Source organism: Prunus avium, chromosome 4 (genome assembly GCF_965620075.1).
Source record: "Prunus avium chromosome 4, drPruAviu1.hap1.1, whole genome shotgun sequence".
NCBI lineage: Eukaryota > Viridiplantae > Streptophyta > Magnoliopsida > Rosales > Rosaceae > Prunus > Prunus avium.
This window is the reverse complement of record NC_142287.1, coordinates 29,299,134-29,314,619: the sequence shown is the minus strand read 5'-3', so window position 1 is coordinate 29,314,619 and position 15,486 is coordinate 29,299,134. Positions and strand designations below refer to the sequence as shown.

The 15,486-nt window shown below is 39.8% G+C and overlaps 1 pseudogene; it reads right to left on the bottom strand.

The window, feature by feature from the left end:
* Positions 1–1,292: 1,292 nt before the first annotated feature.
* Positions 1,293–6,813, bottom strand: LOC110760292 (uncharacterized; annotated as a pseudogene).
* Between the last annotated feature and the right edge of the window lie 8,673 nt (positions 6,814–15,486).

Here is a 15,486-nt window from a genome sequence, read left to right as displayed (position 1 = left end):
TATCAAAATAATTATTGTAATATTTTAAGGATTTTTATCTAAAAAAAATAAATGCTGAAAAAAAAAACCCCATTCAAAGATCTAAAACAATAATTAAAAGAAAACAAATAAAATTATGATATTTTTTAAAGAGAGGCGTCAGACTCACGTGTTCTATTTAGCGAGCGTACTATTTAGCGAACCACTTCTCAGGCTCACTATATTAAACGAGCAAGTGAGGCCTTTTTTTCACTATTGGACTATACAGTCTCATTTAAGTTAGTCCCGTTTCTTACCAAACAAGGATTTCGAGTGCTATTTAACCCAGTCTAGTCCAGTCCAATGAGGCATACCAAACATGGAATCTCACTAATTGGGGGATTTTTTATTCTATAAATACCCCTTTCCTTTCCCTCTCCGTCCTATTTTCCTTTGACAAAACAAAATCCCTGCTCAGCTCTCCAACCTACATCACCAGATTCATGTCCACCATAGCTGACAATGTCTCGCAAGCCCATATGAGCTCGTATGAGTGAGAGAGAAGAAGCTCACTCCCAGAACAATTTGAGAAAGAAAAGAGTTCGCCCAACCTCTCAATTTGTCCAAATCAAGACCAAAACCCTTGCACAAGCAAAGCTCCAGCAAAAACAATGGATCATGTCTGTTATCAATACTAGGGAAACGACAGTGGAACTTGAATCAACTCAAGACAGAATGAGTCCTCTTTGTAATCCACAGAAAATGAATAAGCAATATTATCACTTGACATTCCATACAGTAAGCTCAAACCTGCAACTATATATTCAACTAGACATACTATAAATCTATTTCTTTAGTGGTAAATCCACATCACTAATGGATCCAAGAATACAATCCTTGTAATGCGCAGAAAATGAAAAAGCAACATTTTCACAAAATTCAAGAGAACTATTTCATCTATTTAAAGCAAGAGAAGCAATAATCTGGGAAGAGCCAGAGAAACAAAGCTACAAAACTAACATGATCGAAATCAGCAACAAGGACCAAAACCCTGCACAAGAAAAGCTACAGTAAAAACAATGAAACATGCCTGTTATCATTAATAGGGAAGTGAGTGTAACTACAAAATAGGGAAGAAAATGATTTCCCTGAATGATTTTCATTGAATCAGAGAATGTAACTTTATACAAGAGATTTCCTATAATTATGCTAAGCTATTCTAGGAAGCTAAATTACAATAGGAAAAGAAATATTTTACAGCACATAACTACATATTTGTTTCCTAATCCATCCTATGAACATTAGGATATCATTGACCTTCTTAACACTCCCCCTCAAGTTAGAGAGTGAATGTCGAGAACTCCCAACTTGCGAATCATGGTAGAGAAAGCTTCCTTTCCCAATGGTTTAGTGAACACTTCCGCAAGCTGATTTGCCGAAGTAACAAACTTGGTTACAATTGAACCATCTTGTATTTTGTCCCGAATAAAGTGGCAATCCATTTCTATATGCCTGGTTCTTGTTGGCGAGATATATCCTATTCTATTAGGGTTTTATTTATTTTTCCCTTTTGTATAGATATTATGTAATTAGGATTCCTCTTATTTCCTAATTCAATCATACTAGGGTTTGTAACCTTGTATTATAAATACCTCCATTCGGAGAATGAAATAAGATCTGAAAATATTCTACCATATTGTTTGACTTGGCATCAGAGCTGACTTTCTGGTGACCTGTGTGTGTTGTGCCTACCCGTGTTCTACTGTGTGCCCTAATTTCTTTTAGGGTTCTTGTGCCTGTGCCTGTGCTGTGTTTGTGCTTTGTGTTGTGTTTGTTTCCGCTGCTATCATGGGTGATGATTCCAAGGTTGTGGTTGGTACTAGTGTGTCTACACCGAAGGAGGCACGTCCGTCGCGTGATTACTCTACCCCGATTACTTCTGACAAATTGGATGGCTCCAATTATGCCTCTTGGTCTCGTGGTGCGCGTATTACGATTACTAGTCGTCGTATGGCAAGTTGGATCAATGGGAAGAAGCCTGCTCCGTCTCTAGAGTCCGATGCCTATGCCGAATGGGAAGAAGATAATTGTCTGGTGCAGTCATGGCTTCTCAATTCCATGACTAAACCAGTTCGTGCCTTGTTTGAACATGGTGATACTGCTTTTGATATATGGGAGGCTGCTCGGAAGACCTATACTGTGACTCAGAATAGTTCTCGTTTGTTTCAACTCCGACGGCAGTCCATACTTACAGGTCAGAATGGTGAATCTGTAAAAGTGTTCTATGAAAAACTCCATGCTATCTAGCAAGAGATGGGGCTCGTCTGCATGAGTTTAGCTGTTCTACTGATGGGGCTCGTCGTCTGAAAGAGATTGAAGTCGATCGAGTTTATGATTTTCTTGGCGGACTTGATCCACCGTATAATGGTGTCCGTAGCCATATTCTTGCTCTTAGTTCTGCCCTGCTCTCATGGAAAATGGGATTGGCTGCTATATGCAAGGCTGCTTTGTTATCACAATGTAGCAACGTCGGTTTCGGATGCAATATTCGTAAATCCTTCAACAATGAATGTAACCAAGATAACTCACAACATGTACCTGTCATGGCTCTATATTCGGCTTCTACTGAAGAGAGGGACACTGTTTTTTGCCTCTTTGTTCGCCAAGAAATAAGTGAAGATCCTAAAAAAAACACAATAACTCGTAGTGGATCTACGAGTCATTGGACAGCCAGCTCGATTCGAATCATAAAAAGCTCGCAAAGACAAATCATTTTGAGAAGAGAAAAACAAACCCTGTCCTGGAGCACCTTTCAAATAATGCAACACACGCAAGGCAGCTTCCATATGTGGTTTGCGTGGTGCATGCATGAATCGGCTTAATACATGTACCAAATACATGATATCCGGCCGAGTAATAGTTAAATAAATTAGGCGTCCCACAAGTCGCCTATATTGAGATGGATCTCTAAGCAATTCGCCTACATCTGAGAGCTTTATGTTTTGCTCCATGGGAAAGTTCAAAGGTTTAGCACCCAAAATTCCACCATCCTTTGGAATTTCCAAAGTGTATTTCCGCTGTGAGTTAGAAATACCTCTCTTTGATCAAGAGACTTCAATGCCTAGAAAATATTTCAAATCACCCAAATCTTTAATTCGGAAACGACTATGCAGAAATTGCTTAAGAGTAGATATAGCCTTGAGATCATTACCCATAATAAGAATATCGTCAACATATATCAACAGGTCGGTAAAGGACTTTCCATTCTGACATGTGAACAACGAGTAGTCTGCTTTGGACTGAACATATCCGGCAACTTGAATAGCTGTAGAGAACTTGGCAAACCATTGACGAGAAGCTTGCTTTAAACCATACAACGACTTGTTGAGGCGACACACCAAGTTCTCCCCTGTAGCTGAAGACCATGAGGTGGAGACATATAAATTTCTTCATGGAGATAAACCATGAAGGAAAGTGTTGTTTACATCTAACTGGTGAAAGGACCAATCCTGAGCAACTGCTAGAGCCAATAAACAACGAACAGTAATCATTTTAGCAGTGGGAGAAAAAGTGTCATGATAATCGATACCTTCCAACTGTGTGTAAACCTTGGCCACCAAACGAGCTTTATAACGCTCTATGGTGCCATCTGAGTGGCGTTTGATTTTATAAACCCGACGACATCCAATGGGTTTCTTGCCATGAGGGAGGGGAGTGAGAGACTAAGTGTGATTGGCTTCTAAAGCTGCCAATTCAGATTGCATCGCGTCTTTCCACTGTGAATGGAAAGCAGCTTCTGTATAAGAGCTGAGCTCAGCATCCTGACTAATAATTGCAACAAAAGAATGATGTTGTGGGGAGTAATGATGGTAAGAGAGAAAGTTACAAAGAGGATACCTCGTACCTTTGGTGGAACCAGACGACGAAGGAGGTGACGGTTTGGGAGACGTCACTTGGTTGCAAACATAATCACTTAAAGCATGTGGAGGACTGTGATGTTGTTGAGAACGTCGTAAAATTGGCATGGGAGGTATGAAAGGAAGGGGCTGAATGACACTGGCAGGAACGAGCTGATCAAAGGTGGAAGTGGTTGGATTTGGAGACGCATAAGGAGAATCTAGCTGGGCCATTTCGAATGGAGTGATGGGATGGATCGGTTCTAATGGTGCTGTGGAGGTTGTGGGGAATGAGTCTGAAATAGGAGGATCAGACATAAAATCAGGAAGGACGAGTGCTGGAGGTGTAGGAATGGATGGAGGGGACACATAGGGAAAAATATTTTTATGGAAAACAATGTCACGACTGGTGAAAAATTAATGAGTGTCAAGGTCATAAAGCTTGTAATCTTTTTGACCGACCGGGTAACTAAGGAAAACACAACGTTTGGCTCTATGAGCGAATTTATAAGGGACATGCACATCAGTAGCATATGCAAGACACCTAAAAACCTTAAGATGGGAATAGGAAGGGGCCTTGCCATAAAGCAAAAAGGAGTTTGCTGGGAAAGAAGTGGTGTTGGCAAACGATTAATCAAATGGACAAGGTGAGAACACATTCTGCCCAAAAACATGAAGGGAGATGGGCTTGAAAGCGAAGGGCGTGGGCCGACTTAAGGATATGACGATGTTTGCGCTCTACAACCCCATTTTGTTGGGGTGTATAGACACAAGAGTGTTGATAAGTAATGCCATTTTGTTGAAAAAATCCCTCATAGAAAAAAATTCCCCCCCATTATCAACTCGAATATTAGCGATGGATGCAATAAATTGAGTTTTGACAAAGGAGAAAAAATTTGTGAGTAAATGTTGTGTTTCACTTTTGTTATGCATAAAGAATACCCATGTGAATCGAGAATAATCATCCACAATTGTCAAAATATATTTAGCACCAGAAAAAGAAGGAATTTTGTAAGGGTCCCAAATATCACAATGAATTAACTCAAACGGTCTAACATACAAAATTGAACTAGCAGAAAAGGAAGTCGACATTGTTTTGCAAGTGCACAAACATCACAAGCATTATTGGATTTGAAAGGGAAATTGAGCAAATTTTTTGCCATAAATCTAATCTAGAGGAAGATAGATGCCATAATCGGCGATGCCACAAGTCGGTGGAGGAGATGACATGAGAACAAGATGGAAGGATAGCAATGGCAGCGGAGGATCTGAATTTAGGGCTCGGTGTTGCTGACGCCAATGTGACCAAGTAATAAAGTCCGCCTCGTTGTTTACCCAAAACAATCGTCGTCTTCGTCATCAAGTCCTGCAAAATACACCAATAGGGAAAAAAAATTACTGAACAATTGAGACCTCTTGTAACTTGACTCACAGACATCAAATCCACCTTAAAAGATGGCATACTAAGCACATTTTTCAGAGAAATAACAGAGTTCAAAGGTAAAGTTCCAGTAGATGTGATTGGAGCCTGTTCTCCACTTGGCATAATAACTAGCGGTATAACAGTGTTCTGACGACTGTTGACAAGTAAATTTGGAGAAGATGTATATGATCAGTTGCACCACTATCGAGGATTAATCGATGGAGGCGCAACGATGCTTGTGATAAACATGAAGAAGTACAAGCAGCATTGGCCTTAGGATTGGAGGATTGATTTGTCCCTTTATTGTTCATAATAGATAATATCTGTTGAAATTGTAGATCAGAGAGTCCATTCATCACCAATTGTGTCTCCTGCATTGTTGTACCTTCATTGACATGATTGGCTGAAGACTAAGCGGAATTGTCGGAATTGTCGGACTGAGAATGATTGCCTCCGCGATTGGACTAGTTTGATTTATGTTTTGGATGTCCTGGTGGATACCCATGCAACTTCCAACATGTGTCTCGTATCAGAGAGTCCATTCATCACCAATTGTGTCTCCTGCATTGTTGTACCTTCATTGACATGATTGGCTGAAGACTAAGCGGAATTGTCGGAATTGTCGGACTGAGAATGATTGCCTCCGCGATTGGACTAGTTTGATTTATGTTTTGGATGTCCTGGTGGATACCCATGCAACTTCCAACATGTGTCTCGTACATGATGATCCTTATCATAGTAGGAGCAATGCAACGGCTTACGGTTAGAGGAGTTGGAACGAGAAGAAGAACCTTGTCCTGGTCAAATAGCTAGGGTTGTGGGTTCATCTCTTCGAACGGCCATGGTTACAGTCTCAATTGTCTCATGTGTATTACCTAAGCTGTGCTACTTTTCTTCTTGAACGATGGAAAAGTAAGCCTAGCGAACATCAGGTAGCGGATTCATCAATAAGATCTGCCCTTGGATTACTTTGTAGGACTCATTTAGGCCCATGAGAAATTGCATCAATTGGCATCACTTATGATCTGCCCCACAAGAGCAAACTGTTTCATTATAGGAACCCAGTTCATCCCATAATCCTTTCAGCTTCGTATAGTAGGCCGCAATAGCCATATGAGCTTGGGAAAGACAAGCAATGTCCCTCTCAATCTGAAAAATATGAGGGGCATTGCTATGAGAAAAACGATCCCGAAGGTCTTCCCAAACCTCCTAGGCTGTAGTCGAATATATGACATTATCTGCAAGATCCGGTGTGATTGAATTGAGGATCCATGATAGAATCATATAATTGCATCTTCTCCATGAAGCATGATCGTCTGGATCGCTCTTGGTAGACGACACTTTTATTGTACCATATATAAAACCCAACTTGGATTTGGCGTTTAAAGAGATGGTCCTGGCTCAACACCAGGTCGAATAATTATTGCCATTGAGAGGCTTGGAAACAAGTACTAATCCTGGATGATCAGAATGGTAGAGAAAAAAAGGATCAACGGCATTGTTCTTGCCTTCCTTTGAAGATTGCTTGCGCTCCATGATGATGAGTAACGACAGAGTAAAGAAAATTGAGACGACAAAAAAAGAAGCAGAGAGCTAGGGTATGTCTTCCTGCTCTGATACCATGTAAAATAGGGAAGAAAAAGATTTGCCTGAATGATTTTTATTGAATAAGAGAATGTAACTTTATACAAGAGATTGCCTATAATAATGCTAAGCTATTTTAGGAATCTAAATTACAATAGGAAAAGAAATATTTTACAACCCATAATTACATATTTGTTTCCTAATCCATCATGTGAACATTAGGATATCATTGACCTTCTTAACAATAACTTGAATCAAACGTAAGACAGAATGAGTTCTCTATGTAATCCACAGAAAATGAATAAGCAACATTATCACATCAACATTTATCTCTACTCTTTTCTGTTGCTTTCATCTTGTACTTGATGTTTTCCAGTGGCGATTGCTTGTACAGATAGAACTAATCTTCCTTTCTTTTAGAGACAAGAAGAGTGTCTCCTTGCTTCAGATGATATGAGTCAAGGGTCCTTTTGTTGTGCAATCTTCCTTTCTTTTAGAGACAAGAAGAGTGTCTCCTTGCTTCAGATGATATGAGTCAAGGGTCCTTTTGTCATCCTTTAACTGCAAACCGGTGGATTTCATGGCAAATGCACAGTCTTCTATAGGGAAGCCAAAGTCACCAAGACCGCTCAATTCATTCCTCAAGTCATCGAGTTTGTCCCTTGGCTTCATCTCCACTAAAGTTTGATTTTTACCAAGGTCCGACCTAACGATAAGAGTGATTGTACACTTATACAGTGAGGAGCACAACAAAATGGTTTCATCATCAACAATGCCAAGATTAGCTAAAGATGTGTCTTCATCCTCCAACAACACAATATAGGGACTCGGTCTCCAAAATGAATAGAGGGGTGGCAGAGGGAACCCTAAGGTCCTTTTTGCCCTAAACAATTCATCTCTTAGCTTGGGAAAAGAATGAGTATCGGATGCATCCACTTGAACTTCAACCACGATAATGAACTTTTGTGCATAGTCCCATGCTGAAGCAATGTTCAACTTGAAGAATTTGGGAGGTGAGAGTTGGTATTTGCGTCGATATCCGTATAAAGTTGAAACAGCTTCCCCGTTTGCAGTATTTTGTGCATTAGCAACAATTATATAATCTGCCCCATTTACAGCTTTGAAAATTATAGTCCCATCTGCGAATAATGAAATTTTTCCTTCATCTCTCATCGTGGCCGAGGGAACCATACATTTTCCAGACAGCCTGAAAAGCAAATTATTAGCCTAGAAAATTTAGAAAACTGAGCCATGTACGAAGACAATTCAACAAACAATACATGAACATTATTACCAGTCATCTGTAACAATACCAGCCACTGGTACATCACCACACAATTGACAAGGTTCATTGATGCCCTTACTTATGAGAGAAGCACAACCCTTGAAAAAACACAAACCAACGTAGAAGCAATGAAGATTTAAAGCACTTTATGCAAAATCAGCACCCCAAAACTACAAATATAATAAAGGAATCAAATCCCTTAATGCAAATCAGGAACATAAAAATTCAAAATAAAAAGGATAATCAATGAGAATTAATTCACTCACTGCAAATCGGCACCACAAAAACTCAAAATACAAGGAGAAATCAATCGCTCAACATAAAAGAAGAGGATTCAGATTCATTGAATTATCCATACAAGAAGAATTTAAAGCACATAATTAGGGAGGAATATAATTTCTTGCGATAAATCAACACCATAAATTCATTCAATTATTGACCCAAGGAAAGTCGAATCGACGAATTCAAAGAATTAACGGACAGTCCATAAATTAGAGAAATGCCATAAATTCATTCAATCAAACAAGGAAAGTTAAATAGACGAATTCAAAAAATAAAAAGGAAAGTCCATAAATCAGCAACATAAATCAATGCCATAAATTGATTCAATTATTTAGCCAAGAAGAAGTTGAAGCACTTAAAGATAGGTGTTGAAATCAATTTTTTTTAATCCACGAGTCATCACCACCAGAGAAAGCAAGGTTGATGATGGTATTCTCATGAAGACCTAGTTCTGCAAGGTTTTTCTCCTCATCAAGGATGAAAGCTAGTTGATGATCACTAATTTCCCACTCATTTTCTTGCTTGATTCTTGTTGGAACAGAAATTTTTACAATAAGAATGTCTTCCACAGGGGTTCTTGGCTTTACTCTGCACACAAGATAAATAAATCTCCAAGCAACACTCTTTCGAAATCAAATGAGAGGGTTGGGTACCTGCAAAAGATACTCTGACGCTCAAGTCAATTTTTGCATGTGTTTGAGTGCACCAATTAATTTGAAATCGCATACCTTCACCTGGTTGTGAAACTGCACCTTTATACCTGATGACAGCCTTCGGATGAAAGCTTCACTTTGCACGTCTTATGTCCATTTTCGCCATTTCCAGTTAATGAGAGTTGTGCGTTACCAACCTCCAAACATGTTCACGTTGTCCCTCGATTCATGCGGATTGGGGAGTGCAAGCGTTTGAATATACCTAGGAACCCACGTCGGGATGCTTGTGCATGAGTCAATATGGGGTAGTGAGCGTGTGAACCCGCATTGAGTGGTGCACATCCGAACTTGTGTTGGGTGGAGCACATCTGTACTCGCATTGGGTTTACGCCCATGAAAACCCGCAATGAGCCAATGCCTATCCGAACTTACATTGGGCTTATGTGTATGCGAACCCGCATTGGACCAACGCCGATCTGAGCTCGCGTTGGGCTTACGCACATGTGAACTCACATTGGGTCAATGCATATCCAAACTCATGTTGGGTTGTGGTTAAATACAATCTCGTGACGTGGTGGATCAGTAGCAAATTATTTTGCTCCCACATTGCCCCCTTTTTCCTCTTCCCACTTGCATCTAACATGTGGGTTGAGGGAAAAACTTAACTCAAATTCTCTTTAAGATATTACCCTTACCCTCTTAGACCATTGGATAAAAGCTTGTACTTGACTCTCCAAACAACAAGACAACAATGACAATTAATAATGTCATAAAAGCTCACAATAGCTTTGGCATATCTAAATGAATAGTATCTGACATATTAGATACAATTCCCATATGTGGATGGAGAATAATACAGAAGGCTACTAATATAGATGCAATTATTGACCAAACTGTCGAATGAAAACCACTCTTGTAACAGCTAAGCCGCTATGACTTGCTTAGCTTATGCAATCGAGATTTTCAGTCTTTGATCAATAGCCTTTCGAGCATGAATAATGATAAAGAACTTTATTTCATGACATGCTTAATAGAATATGTGTTAGTGAAACAAAAGATTAGTAACCTAATACATTACATGCATATACGGTTTTGTTTTTGTTATATGGATTGTAACATGATACATGTCCTATTTATTGGTTTTGATAAATCTCGCGTGTTTGAGTTGTTGATGGTAATTTATTCATAGTGATCTTAAAATAGTCATAAAAGTTGTTTTCATGACTCAAGGAAAGATAATTTTGGTTGATCACATAAAGGAAAACGTGAGCTATTTTGAAACTTTCTTCCTTGGCTATATTGTTTGTTTATATATGGACATGTTTGAGACTTGGTTGCCTTTTGTATGCATTTAAGACTTGTTTGTTTCTAGGTGATGTTGGAATTGGTATGGATCCAATTGATTGCCCCCAGAGGATTGGTAGCCTCAGTGGCGTGATGCGATTGGCATGGACCCGGGTGATAAGTTTAAACACAGCTAAGTTTACAACAAATTTAAGCGAAGTGCACGAATCGACATTTGAATGGAAAGTGCGGATTTTATTTAATAAATATAGGTGGAATGATGGACAAGTAGGTTAATTTAAACATAACATTTCTTCAGGTGAGTTGCATTCCAAGGGTTTAGGGTGTGGCATTCCAAGGGTGAGTTAACATTCCTAGGGTGTGGCATATACTGACCAGTCTCAACTCGTCTCAGCTTGTAAGCACCCTTTATGTATGCCTCTGTGACCTCGAACGGTCCTTCCCCTGAGCGACCAAACTTGCCTGTGTTTAGACCTTTGGTGTTTTCCATTACTCTCATGATGACCCACTCACCAACTTTGAACATTCTCGGGTGGATCCGTTTGTTAAAGTAATTAGCGACCTGGTTCTGATAGTTTGCTAGTCTTAACGCTGCAACCTCTCAACGTTCTTCAATCAAATCTAGGTTGCGAGCAATCTATTGGTCATTATCCCTACCATCCACCACCATTGTTCGAATTATGGGCAGTCTGATCTCAGTTGGGATAATGGCTTCGCTTCTATAGGCTAAAGAAAAAGGACTTTCCCCCGTTGGCATTCGCTTTGTGGTTCGGTACGCCCATAACATATTTGGGAGTTCCTCAAACCATTTGCCCTTGCGTTGCTTAAGTTTCTTCTTAAAGCAATTGAATATGGTTCGGTTGTTTTTTCCGCTTGACCGTTTCCTTAAGGATAGCTGCGGGACGAGAATTGTTGAATGATCCTTTTCTCCATGCAATATTTCCTGAACTTCCGATTGTTAAATTGAGTCCCATTATCTGAAATGATGGCTCTGGGTATCTCAAACCTGCAAATGATGTCTGGGCTATTGTCCCATATGCTTCGACCTCAACCTACTTGGTAAAGTAGTCTGTGGCCAAGAGAACATATTTTTTGGCCCCATGCGCAGTTGGTAATGGTCTTATGATATCCATTCTTCTGTAGGTCACCTAATCATAAGCGCATGTTTATGGCACTTATCACATTTCGCACAAATTGCTCTGCCTCTCGAGCCATGTAGGGCCAAAAGTAGCATTGCGTTATTGCGTTGTGTGCCAAGCTCCTCCCTTCAAAATGATTGCCACAAGTTCCCTCGTGTAGTTCTTTCAGAGTCCACTCTGCTTCGGATGGGTTTCGGCAGCGTAGATAAAAACATAAAAAAGACTTCCTGAAGAGGACATTTTTTATGATTGCGTACCTGGCGGCTTTCATCCGAAGTTTCTTGTTTCAAATGGATCTACGGGTTGCGTTCCTACCATTAGATAATTTACTATTGGTGTCATCCACGTCACCTCTAAGTCTACTCGCATAACCTGAGGTTCAGCAGCATCTAGACTAGGGCTTTCCAAGCATTCTACAGATATGACCCTTGTTGAATCCTCTCCTGAAGCTGAGGCCGATGTCACACATGCCAACCAGTTTGCCCATTCATTCAACTTTCTCGGAATTTGCTTCAGCTCAAACTTCTTGAATTATTGAGACAGACGCTTTGACAGTTGTTGATACGCCTCTATTCTTTCATCTTTTGTTGCGTATTCCTCATTTTCTTGATTGACTATAAGTTGGGAGTCATTGTACACCTTCAAATTATCTATTTTCAACAGTCTGACAATTTTCAATCTCAATACCAAGGTTTCATATTCAACAACATTGTTTGAGGCAGAGAAATCCAGTCTGATATAGTATTCTAGCTCTATTCCTTCCAATGAAGAAAGGACAATCCTAACCTCGGCCCCTGCCTGGTTGGATGAGCCGTCTACATATAACTCCCACGGTGTTTCCTCGCTACATCCTGCTTCTGCCGCATCACTCTGTTTCTTATGCATTCCTTCTATGGGATAACATTCGACGAGAAAATCAGCAACTACTCATCCTTTTTGAGATGTTCTTGGTTGGTACCTGATGCCAAATGCTCCTAACTCGATCGTCCATTTTGTGACACTTCCCGATAGATCTGGTTTAGACAAGTTGCTTTAATAGGCTGGTTTGTGAGCACTATAATGGTATGAGCTTCGAAATATTGTCGAAGCTTCCTCTTGGCTACTACCAATGCCAAGAAAGGTTTTTCTATTAGAGTATATCTCTTTTCAGTGTCAATCAGGCTCTTGCTGACATAGAAAACAGGTTGTTGGAGGTAGTTCTCTTCTCGGAACAATGATGTGCTTACTGCCACTTCGGTTACGACGAAGTACATATACAACATCTTTCCAGGCTTCGGTTTAGTTAGGATCAGGGGACTTGTCCAGTATCATTTCAGTTGATCAAAAGTTTCCACTTGCTCTGGCCCCCATACCTCATTTTTTCTATTCCGGATTGCTCGGAAGATGGGTTTGCACCGATCAGACAAACGTGAGATGAACCGGCTTAGTGCCGCTATCTTCCCCTTAGCACTTATAGGGGTGGGCATAAAAATCGATAAACCGAATGAACCAAACCAAACCAAACCGAAAAATAAGGTTTTTTTGACCAAATTGAAAAAGTCAACGCTGGACCTGACTCGAACCGTTGATTTCGGTTCAAGCTTCGGGTCTAAAAAATTTTAAACCGATAGACCTGAACCGAACCGCATGATATTTAATTATATATGCAATTCCATGTGTCATTGTCTGATTGGTTTAAAGAAGAATTTATGCGGAGTCTGCTTGCACTGGATCATTACCCTCACAAAGTAACCTAACCTAACTCGTTCACTTTCATTCGTCTCTCTCTCTCAGCCCTAACTCACACTCGCCGCCTCTCTCTTGATCTCGCCTGCTCCTGTCGTCCTCACCAAATCGACGGCGACGACTGCCGCTACGGCGTCATCGTTATCATCGTCGCTCTCTCTCTCTATCTCTTGTCTCATTCACCCCCTCTACCTCTCTCTCTCTCACCTCACCCTCTCCTCTCTCTCTCTCTCTCTCTCTCTCTCTCTCTCTCTCTCTCTCTCTCTCTCGCTCTGGACCTCTCTTTCTGACAAGGAGGAACCAGAAGCACCTTGACAGCAATCCCCGATAGTTTAAGACCCAGATCGAGCTTTCAAGTCTGATGCAGTAAGTAATCTGATGGCTTTCAGTAATCTGGTTCTTTTGCTTTCAGTTTCGTCAATTCTTCAATATTTTCAATGTAGTTTGATGGCTATCTGAGATTTGCTCACTAATATGAGATTTCAGTGTAACTTGAAGTATTTGACAAAAGTGAAGATAACTGCTTGGTGATATCTTCACTTTTATCTTCAATATTCTTCACTTTGAGTACCCATTGGTTGATATGTATGGAAAAAAAAAAAAACGGCTTCTTTTTATTTTAACTTTGAAAAAATGAAAATTTGCTTGCTTGATGTTCATGAGATATTGGTTTTGAAATATGTTTGATGTTAATGAGATATTGGTTCTGACATTTTTTGTGGTTATAGATAGACTTGCTACTGTTTCAGTGGCACTGATATTTGATGCTTCATTTTGTATTTGGTTGATTAAATATTGATGGAAATAAAAATTTAACATCTTGAAGTAGCTTGGGGGAAATTAAGGCATTCCCGGCTATTTGGTTTGCCTTGGCTGAAATAGATTTCTTAAGAAAACGAAACAACAGAGCTTATAAGATGTTTTGAATGATAACTGATTGAGGAGTGTTTTGATCTGTGTATTTGAGTTGATTGAGGTGCTATAACTTGTTTTGATCTGTTTAGATGATTTGATACAAAAACTGCAAACACTTTTTTTTGGGGTAAAATTAACTATCGAGGAGTATGATTCTAGTTGTTTGGTGAGTGATTTTTAACTGATACAAGTGTTTTTTTTTTTTTTTTGGCAGCTCCCTTAACTGATACAATCATACAAGTGAATATGTTTGGTATTTAAAATCTAATTTGGTGTTTTATGGGTTGTAAAATATAATTTGGTGCTTTACTTGTATTTTTTGTTATGGCCTGAGATGTAACTTGTAATAAACAATTAATTTGATAGTTGGATGATGCTTGTGATTGTGATTTAGTTTAAAAACTTTAAAAAAGCAGGTTATAGTTGAGTTGAATTTACATGATTTGGGTAAGGGAAAACAAAATGGGCTTTAATGGATGGCCTGTTTGAAAAATTGGCATTGTGAAAAAAACTAACAAAATTGGGCTTTTGAATAAATAAACTAATTAGGTTTTGGCAATTCGACCAAAAAAAGAAGAAAATTTTGGCCCCAAAAAAGTCAGTTGGGCTTATAAAAACTAGTATTGGGCTAAAGCCCAAAACCAACCAAAAAGTCAAAACCAAACCGGAGCCTATCAGGTCGGCCCATTTTCAGCTTTGAGTTTGGACCCGACCCGAACCGTGCCCAGGCCTAAGCACTTATATCTTGGAGTCTTTGAGCTTGGCATGTTCCGTAATGCCTCCACCTTTTCTGGGTTTGGCTCGAAGCCCTGCCTATTCACAACATGTCCCAAAATTGACCGAATGGGACACCGAAAGCACATTTGGTTGGGTTAAGCCTAATCCGATATTGCCTCAGCACATCGAAGGTTTCTTGAAGATGACTTAGGTGCTGGGTTTTCACCGCACTTTTAACAACCATTGTTTTCCCAACTTGGTCATTGAACATCTGATTCACTAACTGTTGATACATTGAGCCCGCGTTCTTCAAACCAAATGGCATCACTATGTAACAATACAAGCCACGCTCGGTAATCAAAGTTGTTTCTTCTTGATCTTTGATTGTTATTGGAATTTGGTTGTACCCTGAGTAAGCATCAAGAAAAGTTAAAAGTTCATACCCGGCTGTGGCTTCCACCATCTGATTGATTTTAGGAAGCGGGTAACAGTCTTTCAGGCAAGCTTTGTTTAGATTGATGTAATCGACACAAACTTGCCATTTCCCTTTCTTCTTAGCCACAACCACCACATTAGAGATCCATGTTGGGCACCAGACGTCGCG